This window comes from Danio rerio, chromosome 18 (genome assembly GCF_049306965.1).
Source record: "Danio rerio strain Tuebingen ecotype United States chromosome 18, GRCz12tu, whole genome shotgun sequence".
Lineage (NCBI taxonomy): Eukaryota > Metazoa > Chordata > Actinopteri > Cypriniformes > Danionidae > Danio > Danio rerio.
This window is the reverse complement of record NC_133193.1, coordinates 51,677,750-51,697,500: the sequence shown is the minus strand read 5'-3', so window position 1 is coordinate 51,697,500 and position 19,751 is coordinate 51,677,750. Positions and strand designations below refer to the sequence as shown.

Here is a 19,751-nt window from a genome sequence, read left to right as displayed (position 1 = left end):
TGTGTGTCAATAAGAGAGTGTGGGGGTTTTCCCAGTACTGGGCTTGTGGCAGGAAGGGCATCTGCTGGTAAACACATGTGCCAGAGTATAAGTTGGCAGGTCATTGTGTCCTCTGATGCATTTGAGTCATACGTTAAGGAACTCTTGGAACTGAATGGAATAGTGTGGAGCCCTGCATTTTTACAGTGTGTCACTAGAGTCTCCAATCAGGCTGTTAAAGCAGATCGGCGCATCGCATCTGCCAGACCTGCGTATTTCTCATCAGACTGCAGGGCCGTTAAACCAGCCCTCCTCAAACACTACCAGCTGCTTTATCGCAAAGAAAGACATTTCCTGCAATGTCTAGGGAATGAGCCACGTGTTTTGTCAACACACTGCAGCGCTGCCGATGTCCAACAACTCGATCTACTCAAACACTTGGGAGAATAATGACTGTTTGGGGGAGGAATCGAGCTCTCGCCGCAGCCATGCATTTTACTACGCCGATACGAGTCCATTCATCCATGTCCTGCAGTCAGGGGTCGTGCTTTGCTCTCTCTTCCTCTTTTTCTCTCTGCTGTAGGAGTAAAGCAATTCTGAAGAGTCATCAAAACAACAGAGTTTTCTGAATGCTGAAGACATCGCAGAGGTTTCTCTCCGCTACAGCATTTCTCCTATAGCTGTGTTTCAATTCGCACGCTCCCAATGCAATTCCCCTGCTCCCTTGATACTGAGGCAGGACTTCTGCTGGGGATGAAAATGGAAATCTGAGCACAGCATCGCAGTGACTTTATAATTTGTGCTACATGTGTCTTTCCTTTACTGTCGTGCCAGTCATGCTTCAGATAACGGCACATCAACAGCGATGTGTTTACATCTAAAGACAGCAACTGCAGAAATGAATTCATCTAAATGAAAATGGGAGACATTGTTCATTCTAAGCAAGTGTATTTTAGCAACATTTTGAAAGCTAGCCACTTAAACTCTGCTGCTATTTGGGGATTTCCGCCTGGATTTTGCCTAGCCACATTTAAAAGCTTCCCAAATCCACATGCAGAGGTGTAAATGCAATAATTTGGTATCATTTTAAAGAAAACCCTTTGAATTTTCATATAACACTATTGAAAGTGTTTAAAATATCTGTATATGTCGTCTGTGTCATAATAAACATCTAAAAAAGAGGCGCTTTTTGTATTTTTTTTTTTTATAAACTCAAATTTGAAAGTGTCCCTTTTAGGTTGTGTGTGGTCTAGCGTGCTGTAATTAGTTTTGGTGGTTCCTGCACATGTCTGTAATTATAGGAAAAAAGAAACATGTCTCCACCATAATCTATGCAGAAGTTATTGTATTCCAACTGATGAGAGGTGCTGTACAAGCCACAGGGAGCGATCATTGTTTACATATTTCACTATTCTTTTGTTTGATCAATCATAATTCACTGTGTTTGGACCACATCAGACATATAAAAGCATTACTTATGCACATCAGCTCAAAAACAGAGGAGAAATGGCCCTGAAGGGCACAGCATAAGGTGAGAGATGACCGCTGTCTGTGCTATCTGGGGCTGCTTATTGATCATGAATGTATTGTTTACATTTCTGCGCCATGAAAACACCACAATTCATTCAGCAACTGTTTGGCATATGAATATAATTCAGTAAAAAGAATGCTAGAACTGTATGAGCACCGGCAAGAGCTTTCATTTGAGCTAGAACTTGTACATGTGTCTTATGAAAAATATGAAAATGAACCAATGTAAAATACCCAGCTCGGGTATCCAAAACACTGTGTATTTAAGTGTAAATAACTTTTATACAGTGAAATAAAAACCAAAGTGATGCATATGTGCATAAAATATAGATTCTACACTTTCAAACGACACCACTTACAGGGGTCTGGTGCAATGGTAGCCCTTTAAATCTGAAATCGAAAGTCGATGACGTCATGGACCCGGTGCCGGGTCCGCAGAGTTTAAGTGGCTAGTAAATTTCTGCACTCGCTATGAAATATCAGTGTACAGTCTTTTTCTATGGTGTTTACGGAAGAATTTGGAACAAACATATGCATGTTATGCTCAGCTGGAGGGGAGAAAAAAAAAGTCTCTTCTCTCCCTCATGCTGTTTTAAAGTCATATTTTCTATGCATATTTTCATCTTTCCCCCATGCAATTACCATGATCAGAAGCTAAAGCTGACAAGTTATGTAAAAAAAGGCATCCATGTGACTTGTGTGTGGTTTTCAGAAGCCAAACGATTACTATGTTGGAGATACACACACCGGCCACTTTATTAGGTACACTTTACTAGTGCTTGGTTCCTTTCGCCTTCAGAACTGCCTTAATCCTTCGTGGTGTAGATTGAACAAGCTACTGGAAATATTCCTCAGAGATCTAGCTCCATGTTGACATGAGAGCATCACACATTTGCTGCAGATTTGTCGGCTGCACATCTATGATGCCAATCTCCCGTTCCACCACATCCACATGCTCTATTGGATTGAGATCTGGTGAGTGTGGAGGCCATTTGAGTACAGTGAACTCATTGTCAGATGTACTAATCTGGGGGTTGCCACAGCGGAATGAACCGCCAACTTATCCAGCATCTGTTTTACGATGCAGATGCCTTTCCAGCTGCAACCCTTCACTGGAAAACATCCGTACACGCTCATGTACATGTAACGGAGGCCAGCCGGTAAGTGCTGTGCAGGTAAACCTCACTCCTCTGACCTCTCTGGTCTTTGGCCTCCTTGGTACAGCACCCGACTCCTATGCGAAAGGTGGCCGGTTCGATACCAGTTCGGAGCGGGTTGGGTGGTGTAGGACTGGCGGGGTTACATTGGTGCCGTGACCCAGATGGGAGTGAGGTTTAGGGGGGTAAGTGTAACAGAGGTCAGCTGGTAAGTGCTGTGCAGGTAAACCTCACTCCTCTGACCTCTCTGGTCTTCAGCCTCCTTGGTAGAGCACCCGACTCCCATGCGAAAGGTCGCTGGTTCGATACCAGCTTGGAGCGGGGTTACATACCACACATACCACGTAGGGCCGGCGGGGTTACATACCACACATACACACTATCCACCTATACCACATTTATGGATTGTGGGGGAAACCGGAGCACCCGGAAGAAACCCACGCGAACGCGGGGAGATCGTCCAGACTCCACACAGAAACGCCAACTGACCCAGCTGAGGCTCGAACCAGTGCCTTCTTGCTGTGCGGCGACAGCACTACCTACTGCGTCACCCAAGAGCTGTGTTACTTCAGCTCATTTTAATTAAGTAGTTTGAGCAAACGGCAAACATATTTTTTTTTAGTGTCAACCAATTTTAAGTCGAGTCAACTCATTATTATTTGTTACAGTGTACACCCTATTAGAAAGCATTTGGAGTGGGTGTGATGTGAACTTCCAGAAGCATCACTTGTGTTGGTGTGGGACTGTGAGGAAGGTCACTGTCATGGCGCCAGCGATCCAAAGACGGCAGCCAGGGTTGGTTTCAGCCGCTGCTATTCCTGTCACTGATAGGACGCTCTCTCTCTCGTTCTCCGAGACGCACTCTTTTCATTAGGATAATTGTCCTTAGTGTGGACAGGATGTCTGCTTGAAGGCTTGGTGTCATTCGGAGCGATAGGGACAGTCATACACACTTGCACGGCTGAACACACACACAGGCAGGCGAGTGTGAGTGAATGCGGTGTTGGCAGCGAGCCGCACTGGATGCTCTTGGTTCCAGGGGCATTTTAACTCATTTGCCCTGACTAACCTCAAAGTGTCATAACAGCTTCAGATATAGACAGGCGAGCCATCATCATCGTCCTCATCCTCATCCTGTGCAAACACGCACGTACAGCCACTTTCACACTCACACTCCAGACTAAAGATGCGGTGCTGACATTGACAAAGTGTCCAGAAGCAGGATAAGTTCCCATCGCTCGGAAAGTTCCCCTCTCTCTGAACTTTTAGTCCTTCAAACGGTCAATTTTTTATTTAGATGTGATTTTTTTTTTATTGAATACATAAATAATTTCTTTTAAAAGCAATGAAAATTAATATTATTATTTAAAAAAAAGTTTTAGATTTGTTTGCTGTGCAGATATTTTTAAATTATACATTTTGAAACTAAAGTTTGTGTAGTTTATGTGTAATTAATTTGATAATTTCTGTTTTAATTACTAAAATCTTATTTTAAATTACAAAAAAATGGAGGTTGAATCCAGCAATTCACCAATCAAGTTAAAATTTCTAGTAATTTTTTAAAGTTTATTTTATTAAAACAAGCGACATCAAGAAGGTTCCTATATTAATCTGGGGTCGCCACAGCGGAATGAACTGCCAACTTATTCAGCATATGTTTTACACAGTGGATGCCCTTCCAGCTGCAACCCATCATTGGAAAACATCCATACACACTCTCTTAAACACACTACGGAAAATTTAAGCTACCCAATCCAACTATACCACATGTTTTCGGACATGTGGGGGTAACCAGAGCACCCGGAGGAAACCCGCCTGAACATGGGGAGAACATGCAAACATGCAAACAGATATCCAGCATCTGTTGTAAGTAGTGGATGCCCTTCCAGCTGCAAGCCATCACTGGAAAACATCCATACACGCTCATTTACACACATACACAACGAACAATTTAAGGTTACCCAATCCACCTATACCACATTTTTGGACTGTAGGGGTAACCGGAGCACCCGGAGGAAACCCACGCGATCACGGGGAGAACATCCAGACTCCACACAGAAATGCCAACTGACCCAGCCGGGGCTCGAACCAGTGACTTTCTTGCAGTGAGGCGATCGTGCTACCCACTGCGCCACCGTGCTGCCTGTAAAATATATATTTTCAGATCTAATTATAACTTTAAAACTGTCAAGGTGCAAACATTTAGTCTTTAAAACATTGTGAATGATTCACAACCTCAGCAGATATTCTGACTCTGATTGGCTGTTGTCATTTTCCCCTCTAGTCTCAACTCAAAAAATTAGTGTTTATTTTCAGTTCTGGGTTCGGCTTTGGGCTCCAGCCAATAGCATAACAGCAACTACTGAAGAGGCGGGGCTAAAGTTGAAAAGTCCCCATCTGATTGATTGAATTTACATAACCAATGCATAAATTAAGTGTATCTTATCACACATGTCTAATACGTAATTTGCATACAATATTATTGCGATATCAATAATTTGCGATATATTGTGCAGCCCTTCACTATGTAAAAAAAGCTCCCTTAACTTAAAATTGTAAGGGAACTTGCTGGACAGTTTTTTTTTTTTTTTTTGAGTTGTAGAAATGCTGGGTGGACAACACAGTGGCGCCTGTCACCTCACAGCAAGAAGGTCGCTGGTTCGAGCCTTGGCTGGGTCAGTTGGCATTTCTGTGTAATAAAGAGACTAAACCAAAAAGAAAATGAATGAATGAAATTTAAGCAAATAATAAAACATAAAACAATTAAGTTCAAGAGTTGTGTTACTTTAGCTCATTTTAATTAAGTAGCTTGAACAAACAGCAAACATAATTTTTTAGTGTCAAGTAATTTTAAGTCGAGTTAACTCAATATTACTTGTTAGTGTACACCCTATTAGAAAGCATTTGGTGCGATGAGTGATGTGCACTTCCAGAAGAATCACCTGATTTAAGTTGAGTCAACTCAAGAAGCTGTGCAGCAACTTTTCTTAAGATTTAAGTTGTGTCAACTTATTTTTTTTTAAAGTTTACATTATAAAGCATTTGAAGTAGCTATTGTACACTGAAAAAAGTTGTAGAGTTTTTTGAGTCGTAACTTAAGTACTACTGGGATCTCAATTAGAGTATTAGATTAGGCCATGCAGCAATTTTAAGTCAAGCCAACTTATTATTATTTATTAGTGTACACGCTGTTGATCTGAACTTCCAGAAGCATCACTTCTCTTGGTGTGGGACTGGAAATAAGGTCACTGTCATGATCAAATGTAGATAAACATTCAACACATAATAATATAATGTGCAGCCCTACACTGTACAAGAAAGTTGTCTCAACTTAAAATTCTAAGGCAAGTTCCTGCACAGCTTTTTTTGAGTTGTAAGTAATGCAAATAAGGTGCACCTTTGTAAAGCTGCTTTGAAACATTAAATATTATGAAAAGCGCCAATCAAATAATTTTGAATTGAACTGAAAAGTGCTGCTCGATTTGAGTTGAGTCAACTCGAAAAGCCATGCACTGTAAAAAATGCAGGGTTCCACACAATCGAGACAACATGAAGACATTAGGTTATCTTATTAGTTCTTACAAACTTAAGTAGGGGCAGCACGGTGGCACAGTGGGTGGCACAATCACCTCACAACAAGAAGGTCGCTGGTTTGAGCCCTGGCTGGGTCAGTTGGCATTTCTGTGTGGAGTCTGGATGTTCTCCCCGTGATCGCGTGGGTTTCCTCCGGGTGCTCCGGTTACTCCTACAGTCCAAAAATGTGGTATAGGTGGATTGGGTAACCTTAAATTGTCCGTTGTGTTTGTGTGTAAATGAGCGTGTATGGATGTTTTCCAGTGAGGGGTTGCAGCTGGAAGGGCATCCGCTGCCCTTTGTCAGTTGGAGTTTGCATGTTCTCCCCGTGTTCACTTGGGTTTTCTTTTGGTGCTCCGGTTTCCCCCACAGTCCAAAGACATGCGCTATAGGGGAATTGACTAAGCTAAATTGTTCGTATGTGTGTGAATGCAAGAGTGTATGGGTGTTTCCCAGTGTTGGGTTGCAGCGGGAAGGGCATCCGCTTTGTAAAACATATGCTGGGTAAGTTGGCTGTTCATTCCGCTGTGGCGACCCCAGATTAATAAAGCGACTAAGCGGAAATGAAAATCAATGAATGAATAAAATTTATTTTACCTTTTTAATTTAATATCATTACATACTAAATTAATCCAAAAAACACAGCTAATAAATATAGCATTATTCTAGGGAAATGTTATATCATCAGAAATATCGTTATCACAATACTCAACATACAATAACGCTATATATTGCATATATTTCCTAATAGGGTGTGCATGTGTGTGAGTGTGTGAATGCATGCATCTCTTCTCCAAGTGCGCTCTGCTCACTCATAAGTGCTAACAGGGTTGTGCACTCCAGGCGGTGTTTGCTGGACGTGTACATGTGTTTGTTGTGTTTTTGGTTGCTTGTGTTAAGTAGAGAACAGGCTCTTCCACACTCTCTCCTGTGTTTATCAGATGGCCTGTCAGCTCCCTGAAGTGATTTGCAGCATCAGGGCTGCCAAAGTGAGCGGCGGCGCGTCCAACTGCCCTAATTAGCATGCACTGAATCACTGCCTCAACTCGACCGCTTAAAACACCTTAAGTCGGAGGATGTCAATAAAAGCGGACGCGCAAACACAAAACGCCAAATCCCCTTTCTGTTGGGAACACTTATAATCCGGTGATAATGGACTCTGATCTCTGGGGGGAATCGCGGGGAAATAATCAAAATGTCAGCGCATGGGGAACGATTCGCTTTCTGACAGATCGTCCTGAAGACAGACCATCTGTTCTGCTCACTGTAAAGTTCACTGTACTGAAAACGAAACAGCGCCTGTGTTTCGGTTTTTCCAGATAGGGTGTGTGATGATGACTACACAAGATGCGATTCACTTATTCTTTTTTCTTCAGCTCAGTCTCTATTTTAGAGGTCGCCACGGTGGAATGAACCGCCAAATATTCCAGTATATGTTTTTCGCTGCGGATGCCCTTCTAAATGCAATCCAGTATTGGGAAACACCCATACACACACTCAGACAATACGGCCAATTCAGCTTAATCAGTTCCCCAATAGCACATGTGTTTGGACTGTGAGGGAAACCGGAGCACCGGTTTGCACGGGAACATGCAAACTCCACACAGAAATGCCAACTGACCCAGTCGGGACTCTAATCAGCAATCTTCTTGCTGTAAGGCGACAGTGCTAACCACTTAGCCACTGTCATGTGTTTATTTTTTGTTTGTTTTTTTGCCATGGCTGCTAATATTTTTCTACTTTTTTTGCAATATACTAGAGTTCAGCTTAAAGTGCAATTTAAAGGGCACATAGGTTACCCCTTTTTTTTCATTTTTAATATAAGTCTTTTGTGTCCCCAGAATGTGTCTGCAACATTTCAGCTCAAACACCCATCAGAGTATGATAGCTGTCTGAAGTGTCTGTATTATAGCTGGGAAAAGGTTGTTGCTGTTTTTTTGCACTGGGCCTTTAAGGCGAGTCATCCCCGCCCACCGTTCCCACGTGCCTATCAGCAACATGCCTTAATCGCCGCCCTCGGCTGCCTCAGGAAGCAGATCTTGCGTAACGTTTGTGAGAAATACTACAGTCAGAACTTTACCAAGCAGTATTTGATGCATTTTTTGTGGAGTTACAACAATGAGTTCACGCACACACAGCGCAGACACAGACACACATAGCGCAGACACACACACACACATAGCGCAGACAGACACACACACACACTCACACATAGCGCAGACAGACACACACACACACACACACACACACACAGTGAGAGACACACGGCTGTGCTGATGAAGTGAATCTGAAGTGAATTGATATACTTCATTACACACGTGCACACATTTTAAAACATGTTAAACTTGTGAAACTCCCTCTTGATCACGTCTGATGATGATTGATGATCCTAGCAAACTGAACACACCTTTTATTCCCGGTTGCTTTGCGCTCGTCCTGTCTTGTTGATATGAGTATATGCATTACTAGGGAGACATGTTAATGTGCGCAGCTGTCAATCACTATTGGTGGGCGTGGGGACTGCACTCCTACGTAAAGTTGCCGTCGGTCTGAAAACCGCTCCAATTGGTCCACCGTTTTTATGTTAAATAAAATAAAAAACGGACTGGGTGTGTTTATTTCACCCCAATATGACAGTATATACACTACACTTACACACATGTCTGTCCAAACAGCTTTAAAAGTAGATTTTTCACCATAGGTGCCCTTTAAAGACATTAATTATCAGCTGTTTAATAGTTGTTAAGCTGGTAGTTGGGTTTAGGTATTGGTATAATCAGAAATTGTATTTTATAAGTGCTTATAAATCAACATAGGCTCATTCTGAACATGTAGCCCTATGTACATTTCTGGAGATCGTGAATTATGTACACAGAGTAACATATGGCTGCATTTTGTCTTTAAAATGAACGATATGAGGTGGTATGATGCTATTCTTTTTTTGATTGTAAAAAGTAATAAGTTAACTTAATTCCTTTACGTTGTCTCAAAACAATGATTGTAAAAAATATGGACGACGCGACAGCCCTTTTCCCCATTGAACGCCTTGAGGGCAAAACGCCTGCTTGACGGGCACAAACTGTCGCAAAAGACTGCTGAAATTGGAGCCTTGACATGCGCAGAAGGACTGTCTGATGGAGCCAGAGGAGGAGCCGCGAAAATGAGCGGAGTCGAGCTTCCAACCAAACGCTTTATGTAAAATCAACCACGCCCCCCGAACCTCTCAGCATGCGTTTGCTGTCATATCAACACAAATGGATGTAATAACGTTAACAAATATGAGGGTTTTATATATTCAATCGCGCCAGCTCCGGACCGCACCGCATAACCTACTCGCGGCGTCGCGGGCTGATTCCGGCTCGCATGCGGCAGCGCACCGCCGCATCTGGCTCGATTGACTCGGGCTGGAATCGGGCAGTGAGTCCAGGCATCCGGAGTAACGTTAGGTCCAGCAGAGGTAGTCAGTCTGAGCTCTAAGGGGTAAGTCTCCGGCAGGCGAGAATCTAGCCGGAACTGTGTTTTGCTATCTGGGTGGCTAGGCGTGTATCAGCAAACTAATAAAGCCCGAAAAAAGCCCTGACCTTAGCGAATAAACAGTGTTCCACCAGATCATGTATGTCAGAAACTGTAGTTTACTGCTGAACTCATTTTGTCATGGTAAAATAACACAGAAATCGAATAATAACATTTCAGTCTCCTGCCGAAGCTCAGACGCGCTGCTTTGAGAAACTGTCAATCACAGCTACTGCTAAAACAAAATTACTGCTAAAAACAAACTGTTTACAAAAATGAAGATCTGCACCTATTTCAGCACAATAACCAGTGCCTTAATCCACCAGAACCATCTTTCGGGACATTTTATTGCAAGTGTAATAATTTTTTTTATTTGGGCTCAAGTCTCCTTCATTAACACGGAGGAGGCGGGCTTTATGACTTGTACTGCAGCCAGCCCCCAGGGGGCGATCTAACGGCCGAGACCTTCACTCAAACGCAGGCTTGCGGCACACTTGTCCCAAAACAAATCGATGTGTGGAACCCAGCATTTTTTACAGAGTTGTTGATGGCCAATGAGTGAAGTTTATTTATAAACTAATTTTGAGAGGAGCACGTGCTTATGATTGATGGCACCTGGTCCACTTTAGCCAACACTGATTTACCAATCAGTCGACTCCTTAACCACTATAAATAACCAGAGTATTTTACTTCAGCCATCTTCGTCTTAAAGAATCCCCCCTTCCACCCCTACTCCTCCCATTTCCTTGTCAGGGCAGCACGGAGGCCTAGTGGTTAGCAACACGGCCACACAGCAAGAATGTCACCGGCTCGGACACTTCCTGGGCAGATCTGTGTTTCTGTGCAGAGTTTGCATGTTCTCCTCGTGTTAGCGTGGGTTTTCACCGGGCTCTCCGGTTTCCTCCCACAGACCAAAAACATGTAACATAAGCAACTTGACAAATCTAAATTGACAGCATAGACACTTCATAGCTTAAATCTACTTCCAACATTATTAAGCACTCGAGACCTACCTGAACTCGGACTCCCCTCTCGCCCTGCAATGTTGGGGGAGCCCCGGGCTCGAGGATCTCACGAGTTCAGGGCTCTCTCCCGGGACAGCATGCCAAACAAGCTCCATAATCAATCATCAGCTAAGGGCGAACTTTTAAAATTGCATTTAATGAATGATAAAGAATCACAATTTGAGTTAAAAACCGGCTCTAATGCTCTACCGAAGTAAAGAAGTGCAATCATCTAGTATTCTTGAAAAAAATGACCTGAAGAAAAAATGATAGTCATGGCTGCTGACGTATTGTTCACACAATGTGCACAAGCAGGATTGCACTTGATGCACATGCGAGTAAAGCAGGACTGACACTCGTCTGTCTTTCAAAGCATCACCGAACAAAAGTCTGACATTTCTAGTGTTGCGCCGGTGTCCTGAAGCTATTGATCTGACATCGATCACCTTTCTTGACTTCTGATGCAAACTCACATACACACTGTCTTTTACAAGTCTCCTTGTGTCTTTGCTGAAAGTCCTCATAACCCGGGAAGCTGTGACCTTTTATTTTTCATATTGGGACGCAGAGTTCATAAAGAAATGGAATATTAAATGAGAAAGCAGTGGGCGTGGCTTGTTTTTTTCTACTGCGAGCTGATTGGATGTAGTAAATTAGGCATTTCATTAGGGAAATGGTTTGGGGAGAGTTATTACAACCTAACAGACTCCTCCTCCTCACTATTTCTGTGTGTCATAATTGACAACTGAAGGGGCGGGGTTAAGTATGTTAGCCCCGCCCAACACCTCAGATAGACCTAATCTCAGAATTAAACTGTAAACAAACAGGAAGTGCATTTTCAGATTTCAATTAAAGTTTACAAGGGCAAACTATTGTTTTTTTTTTTTCTTAATGACATGCACAGACGAATTGTTCACCACAAAACTAGCAATGTGAGCTAACAAAATCATTATAGTTGGTTTTGATTTTAAGTGTACTTTAAAGGGATAGTTCACCCAAAATTAACATTACCCACTATCTAATCCCACTCAAGTGGTTCCAAACCTTAATGTTTTTCTGGTCACATTTTACTTTAATGTACAATTCACATTAATAACAAGACTTTTAGTTCAATAAAACAACTAATCAGCTGCTTATTTAGCTGTGAATGGAGGAGGCTCATTCTTTATCCTCGCGCTGCAGATGCTCTGTTTAACTGTTTTCTCGCTAGTGAAGTGTTCAGTTTTTACACTTACAAAGTCCACCATGTAAATAGCAAATGCGCCATGGCGCGACACAACTGACTCTTAAAGGGAATGAGAGATGAGACTCTAATTGGTTTAATGCAGGTTATGCTCAAAACACACCCAGAACTCATTAAGAGAATAAGCAAAGCCCTGTTAGACCATGCGCCGAGGCGCAGAGCATATTTTCCATCCTTAAAATAGCAAAAGTGGATTCAGACACGACCTTAATGCTTTTGCGGCATGCGCTTTGGACTTTGTGCTTAAATTATTGTTAAATTAGAGCCCTTAGACACACACAAAATTAATCTGAACCATAATCAATTATCATCTGGATAAGTTGGCGGTTCATTCCACTGTGACGACCCCAGATTAATAAAGGGACTTAGCCGAAAAGAAAATGAATGAATGGATGAATTTGCGCTGTTGCAAATAGACAGACTTTAAAATAGTTTAAAATACAGAGATAGATGGTAGAGATGGTATTGCGATATTGCATAAAATACTGTAGGTTAATGGAAACGTCCATCAACATTCTTTAGTGTGTTCAACAGAAGAATGAAACTCAAACAGGTGTGGAAGAAGTGAAAGATAAATAAATGGTGACAGAATTGAAGAACTGTCAGTTTGAAAGTCTAATACTATTTACTGCAACTGTTAAGTGGATACAACTCAAATAGAAAAGCAACCAGACGACTTTTGATCCTATTTGTTGTAATATTTCTCCAAGCACATCTTTTTATGCTTATACTGTAAATCAATACGTGCTATATTTAGCAAAGGCTTGAGCTCGTGTTGTTTTTTTTCCTTTCTTTCTCTCAGATGAACGTCAGATGCTGTCTGATTTGTTTGTGTGTGTGTCAGAGTTATTAGCCTCTTTCACACATACAGACCTTTCCGGAAAATTACCGGCAATTTTCCGGAAAGGTCTGTATGTGTGAACAGACCCTTTTTGAAAATAGAAATTCGTTCTGGCTATTTTCCGGAAAGAGAAGTTGTAACATTACCGGTAATTTGCAGGAATGCTGCGCTGTGTGAACGAAGAAGGAAGATTTCCGGAAAGAGCGCATCCACGTCTAGAACGTGCTGACGTGAGACGTCTGCTTTAGCCAATCAGAACAGTCAGACGCATTCACGTGCGCGCGGTTCATGACTATAAAAGCCTTTGAATATTTTTCCAGACACCTTTATCTGCTAGATGTTAGTCAGATAACGTTTCTATGTTCCTTCTTAATGCTAACTGTGTACATAATTATAATATTATAATATTTTATTACGATAAAATGTTTATGATAAGCTGTTGTTTGTTTACCTTCAAGCTTTGCGTGTGCCCATGAGCGCCCTTAGCGCCAGCACACACACATATCATGAACATCTCGACATGCGAAAGTGTTCCTCTATGTGTTTTCATTGGAGTTGCACTCAATACTGATCCATCCGAAGAGTTTGTGATGTAGTCAAATGTTTACAAACACAAGCGCAGCCGTTTAGAGGTCATTTCTGGTTAATGATGTCAGAATTTACCGGCATTTTGCGATGGATGTGTGAATGCTCTTTCCGGAAAAATTCCGTAACGTCCTCGCATGTGTGATCATCGTTTTTTTTAAATACACAGGTACAGTCGTTCCGGAAATTTTCTGGATATTTACCGGTATCACTATGTGAAAGGGGCTATTAGCCCACCTGTATATTTTTTTTCCCAATTTTTGTTTAACAGAGAGAAGACTTCTTCAACACATTTCTAAACATAACAGTTTCAATAACTCATCTCTAATAACTGATTTCTTTTCTCGTTGCCTTGATGACAGCACATTATATTTGACTAAATATTCCTCAAGATACTAGTTTTCAGCTTAAAGTGACATTTAAAGGCTTAATTAGGGTAAAGTTAGTGTAATTAGGCAAGTCATTGTATAACAGTGGTTTGTTCTGAAGACAATCCAAAACTAATATTGCTTAATGGGGCTAATAATATTGAAAAAAATTTTTTTAACTGCTTTTATTCTAGCCGAAACAAAACAAGTAAGACTTTCTCCAGAAGAAAAAATATTATAGAAAATACTGAGAAAATCTCCTTGCTCTGTTAAACATCCTTTGGGAAATATTTGAGAACATTCACAGGAGGGCGAATACTTTTGACTTCGACTCAATGCAAAACAATGCACCTGTAAATCTGCCATTCAGCCACGCCTCCTGTTCCTTCATCTCTTTTCATTATCTGTTATGTGGGCTTTTTATTGCACGCAGTGGCTTCGACGTGCTGCGTTTAATAGGCAGAAGGTGAAGGAATGATTCTGTTACAGCCGGGCGTTTGTTTTACGAGTGCCGCTTTAAAGGATGTGGCAGTATTACTTCCCACTGTGTTGCTGGTGTCAGCTCTATATGTCACTGAAGTGAGCAGTGAAATGTGGCGCTGGCTGAGTGTAAAAAAGATCTACATTCAAATGCGATGCTGCGTATTTCAGAATTATCATAACTCAAGGATTCAGGGCTCAGACATCATTCGTTTCTATGGTAACGCCGAAAGTGGGGCCTCCCAAATATTGAATCACTTGATTAATTGATTGTTAATTAATACATTGATTTTTTTTAACTACAAAATATTAAAGAAGTAATGGTTGTATTAAGTCTTTAGCAGATGGAGGGTTTTGTTTCAAGACTTTTCAGTTTTATTTTCTGTTTTTCTCAGATTTTTATTTGTATCATTGATTAAATCTTGCGTTTGGTTTTTGCTGATTGGTGTGTTTTTTTTTTTTTTTTAGCTTGTGTTTATTAACCTGATGTTTGTGTTGTGGTTATGGTTATGGCATTGGAGTAATGGTTATAATGACTCTTTATATTTATAGTTCTGAAGTATTTTTTATTTATCAAGCTGAATTACTCAATCTTTGTATTTGTTTGTTTGTTTATTTATTTATTTATCCAAAATAAATTTTATTTCAATTATTTATTTGCAGAGACGGATAAGAATTTACAAATAGTCACAGTTTTTTGGTAATTTTTCCATGCACCATGTGTAATTAAATGTTTATTGCTGTTGTTGTTGTTGTTATTATTATTATTAATCTAATCAGTTTATTTAAATAAAAAACATTTATCAATACCACTATTATACTTTTGACTAATGTGTTAAATAATAATAATATTAGTCATCATCATCATTATTATCGTCATTTGAATTTCTATAACAATTATTATTGCTGATGCTGTATACATTATTATAAGATTAATATTACAGAACATTATTTATTTATTTAGCCAAAATTAATTTAATTTTATTTATTTATTTATTTATTTATTTGTTTATTTATTTATTTTGCAGAAGTAGATAAAAATATAAAAATAGACACAATATTTTGATTATTTTTCCAAGCACTGTGTATAATAAAAAAATATTATTATTATTGTTATTATTATTATTTTTATTATTACTATTAATATTTATTATTATTATTATTTTATTTTAATAAAAGTACTACTATAATATCTTTGAACAATGTGTTTAATAATCATCATCATCATTTGAATTTTTATAACAACTTTGTTAACATTATTATAAGAGTAAAAAAACAGAACAATATTTATTTATTTATTTTTTTTTATTTATCCAAAATTATTATTATTATTATTTATTTATTTATTTAAAAAAATGTGGCAGAAGCAGATAAGAATATAAAAATAGACACAATATTTTGGTCACTTTTCCAAGCACCATATGTAATTAAATGTTTATTACTATTATTGTTGTTGTTATTATTATCAATAATTTAATCAGTTGATTTAAATAAAAAACATCAATAAATACCTTTATAATAATTCTGAACTATATTTTATTATTATTAATAATACTAATCATCATCATATATCATCATCATCTGAATTTCTATAACAACATTAATATTGTTGATGTTGTTTTCATTATTATAAGAGTAAAATTACAGAACAGTTACTATTTATTTTTCTTTAAACCATAGAGCTTTTATTTTGGTGAAAACTTTCATTTAGAAATGCTTCGGTTGCTGACAACAAATTTATGGGCTGTTATCATAACAAACCTGAGAAGATGTTTGGCATGCCGCGTCTTCAACCACAGGATAAGTTGGCAGGGCTAATTTTAGAACTTATCCGCTCTTAATATTCATTTTCTTTCTAATAATCTTGCATAACTTCCCTCTAGCAAAGGGCAGTTCCGCAATGACAGATCTTTCATGATCTTTCAGGAAGTGGCATCAGTTAATGGTAAAATAAGCACAAACAAATGCTGGTTATTGTATAAGTAGTGCAACTGCATAATCTTTTATAATTGAAAATATTATGGGAAGCATCTATCTATCTATCTATCTATCTATCTATCTATCTATCTATCTATCTATCTATCTATCTATCTATCTATCTATCTATCTATCTATTTGTTTGCAATTGTTAATCGGTAAGTGCTTATTTTTAGGCTGTTCTGCCTTTACTGTCAGCTTGCTATTTGATAATCGCACACAACTTCCCTTTAACAAAATGTACAGTAGTTCCTCGATGACATCATCTTTCAGAAAGTGACATCAGCTAAAACAAACAAGGAAGTGCAATGGATTGTGTGAATAGTAACGATTCATGGTATAAACTGGTGCAGTTGTAAAATACTCTTTCATATTTGATCATATTATAGGATTTAAAATAGTTTTTAACCAATAAATGTACACTGTAAACAAGCTTTATTAGTTTTATTAAGTTTTATTGAAGTTCAATTAGTTGACTTTACTTTAAGTATGTAAACCTTAAAAGTGTTGTTATCATTATTATTATTATTATTATTATTATAAGCCCTCCTGTGAAATATTGATAATTTTTTTCTAATATTTCTCAAGGATTATTTAAAGGGAATTTTTACAGTAATTCCGATCATATTTTTTCTTCTGTGGAAAGTCTTATTTGTTTTATTTTAGTCAGAATAAAAGCAGTTTTTTAATATTTTAAAACAATTTAAGGTGAATTTTACAACCCAGGCTCACTTTGAAAACGTACCCCTGTATACATTTCTTGAGAGCGGCAAAAAAAAATCCCAGGAGCTACTTTTTTATTTTATTTTTTTGCAGTTTTTGTTTTTGCAAATCCCCCGGAGGGCGCTGTGTACGCTTTTTTAGATGTCAAATTTTTCTCATCAGTACCACCTGCTGTTCTCATGTAACTCACTGTCGACTGACTGATTGACTCATCGACTGACCCACCCTCCACCTACCCTAAACCCAACCAACAGTGTTTTCAAAAGCAATCCAGAAAAAGAAAAGTCCTCGAGGCAGCTTTACTTTGACCATGTTTTACAGTTTTACATCATTCTCACCCTGTTATTTACTTGTTTATTTAATTTTTTGCCTTTTGTTTTTGTTTTACCTGCTTTCTGGAACCATTCTCCGCCAGGCTCAAACCCTGTCGTCACTGTCAACTCCTCTCTGCATCTCAAATCCTCTGACATACGCGGTGAGCCACTGGGCAAACTGTTAACATTGGGAAAGCCTTCCAAAAATAGGTAAACGCTCAGCTTGTTAGCTCCTGAGAGCTAATCATACTGCCCTGTAGCCTGAGCCCCGCATGAAAAATCAAGCCCGATCTTTAGTTTGCACAATCATAAGCCCCAACCAAACCCCCCATGCCCCTCGCTCTTCAGTTCGCGTGATCATAAACCCTGCCCCCCCTTCCCTGGTCTTCACTTAGCTCGATCCTCCAACTGGTATTTACTATGTGTGATCATAGGTCACCAACATCCAAATTCCCCCCCACCCCAGTCTTCTTCTGGGGGGTGGGGAGCTTGCAGCCTTAACTATTGCAGGAAGGCCCATGCATTTTGCACTACGCCACTGACCATAGTGTTTGTTTTAAATACATACATACCTCTGGCTCCATAATTCACAAACTCCACATATGTATGTAGGGCTACGTTTCCAGAATGAGCCTATGTTGCAACATTATTAGCCCCCTTAAGCGTTTTATTTTTTCAATTGGCTACTCTGCAAACCATTTTTAATTACCTTAACTTGCCTTTAAATGTCACATTAATACTAGTATCCTGAAAAATATCTAGTCATGTACTGTCATCATGGCAGATATATATAAAAAAAATCAGCTAGAAATGAGTTATTGAAACTATTATGATTAGAAATGTGTTGAAAAACAACTTCTCTCTGTTAATCAGAAATGAAGAATCAAAAATAAACAGGAGGGCTAATGTTTATATATGTGCATGATTATAAAAATTTAATTGAGTCAACTCAACAGTGCCAAGTTGCAACAGGTTTACTCACTATCAGGGGACTTTAAATCAGCCCTGGCACTGTAGCCACACCAGCCCACATTACTACACTGACACAGCCCCATCCATGGACACGCACATTCACTACTTATATTGGTGTACAGATAGTAAAATAATATAAGCAGTACCATATGTGTTAGATATTTAAACATTTAATTTATGTGACTGGAATAAAAACAAACCATTTATAACAAATTTATATATGAAATTGTTCATTTTCGTTTCGGCTTTGTGCCTTTTTTAACCTGGGATCGCCACAGCAGAATGAACCGTTAACTTATTTAGTATATGCTTTATGCAGCGGATGCCCTCCAAGCTGCAACCCATCACTGGGAAACCCCTATACACACATTTACATACATGCACTACGGACAATTAAGCCTACCCTATTCACCTATGAGGTGAGGTGACAGCGCCACTGTGACTACCCACTGCGCCACTGCGCTCCCCCCATTTGAGAATAGTTCAGTTAATTTTATGCATTTGGCAATATCTGATTTTAGAGCAGTTTTTTTGTTGTTGTTGCTTTCTTTGAGCTTTTCGGCACTGCCTTTCCTTTTTTATGGTCCATCTCTAACAATTAGCTTGTGTTGCACTTACTGTTTGTTTGCCAGATTTTGATTACACTTCGCGTAACCTCTGATTAGGATGGTCCATCTCAAAACCAGCCGGTCATTGCCGATTGGGCCAATGCTTAACATTTATTATTATCATTCTTACTATTACCATCATCAAAAGCTGCCTACAGGTAAAAACAATACATATAAAAATAAATAAATAATAAAATAGCTGACCAGCCCACTTTTAAAAAATGGTCCGGCCCTTCTGGCATTTGCCAGAACTGCCAGATGGCCAGTCTGCCCCTGCTCACTATTTTAAAGTAACTTATAATTATTTCAGAGTGCATCTCTTTACTTCAAACTCTGCTAAACACCAGGATTATTTCCTTTTATTAATTAAGCTACAACAAATTACGCTTTAGTGAAGTTGCAGACTTGACAAACAAACAGCGAATGGCAGCACTGCACAAACAAAAGCAGGATAAGACTTAATCTCGTTAAACATGTCCTTTAGACGCACACTTTCAAAGCATACAGATCAATGCAGCAGGAAATAGAACTGCTCTCAAACCGCCGCTGACATGACAACACTCTCAATGTATTAGACTGAAGTTTGATCTCATTTGACCAAGCAGATGGATTGCGCTCCCGGATTTTTTCTTGCTCGGATCTCACCAAAAGCAATATAAATAAAGCATGCATTTCCAGATCAATTGAGGTGCTACTTACTTCAGTGTGATGCACATACAGTACAAACGTGCAGATCTTACAACACACACACTTTACAAAATAGGAACCAGAAGCGAAAGCATTTGAGACGACTTCCTCCGATGTCGAGTCAAAGTTCACTCTTGTTTTTCTAAACACTATTTCAGAGAGGTGTATTTCTGCCTGCATGTGTTTCAATCAGCAAT

The 19,751-nt window shown here is 39.3% G+C and overlaps 2 protein-coding genes across 9 annotated transcripts in view; one reads left to right on the top strand and one right to left on the bottom strand.

Moving 5' to 3' along the window:
- Positions 1 to 19,751, top strand: part of kcnj1a.1 (potassium inwardly rectifying channel subfamily J member 1a, tandem duplicate 1) — a 146,519-nt gene that overhangs the window by 93,149 nt on the left and 33,619 nt on the right. The gene's annotated exons all lie outside the window — the stretch shown is intronic.
- Positions 1 to 19,751, bottom strand: part of kcnj5 (potassium inwardly rectifying channel subfamily J member 5) — a 71,134-nt gene that overhangs the window by 47,761 nt on the left and 3,622 nt on the right. Inside the window, exon 1 of one of the 5 annotated variants that reach the window (XM_073929752.1) lies at positions 19,567 to 19,641. The exons of the other annotated variants lie outside the window; for them this stretch is intronic. The gene's annotated coding sequence lies outside the window, so the exon portion shown is untranslated. Of the gene's footprint in view, positions 1 to 19,566; positions 19,642 to 19,751 lie in introns of those variants that run through there. 5 annotated transcript variants of the gene reach the window in all.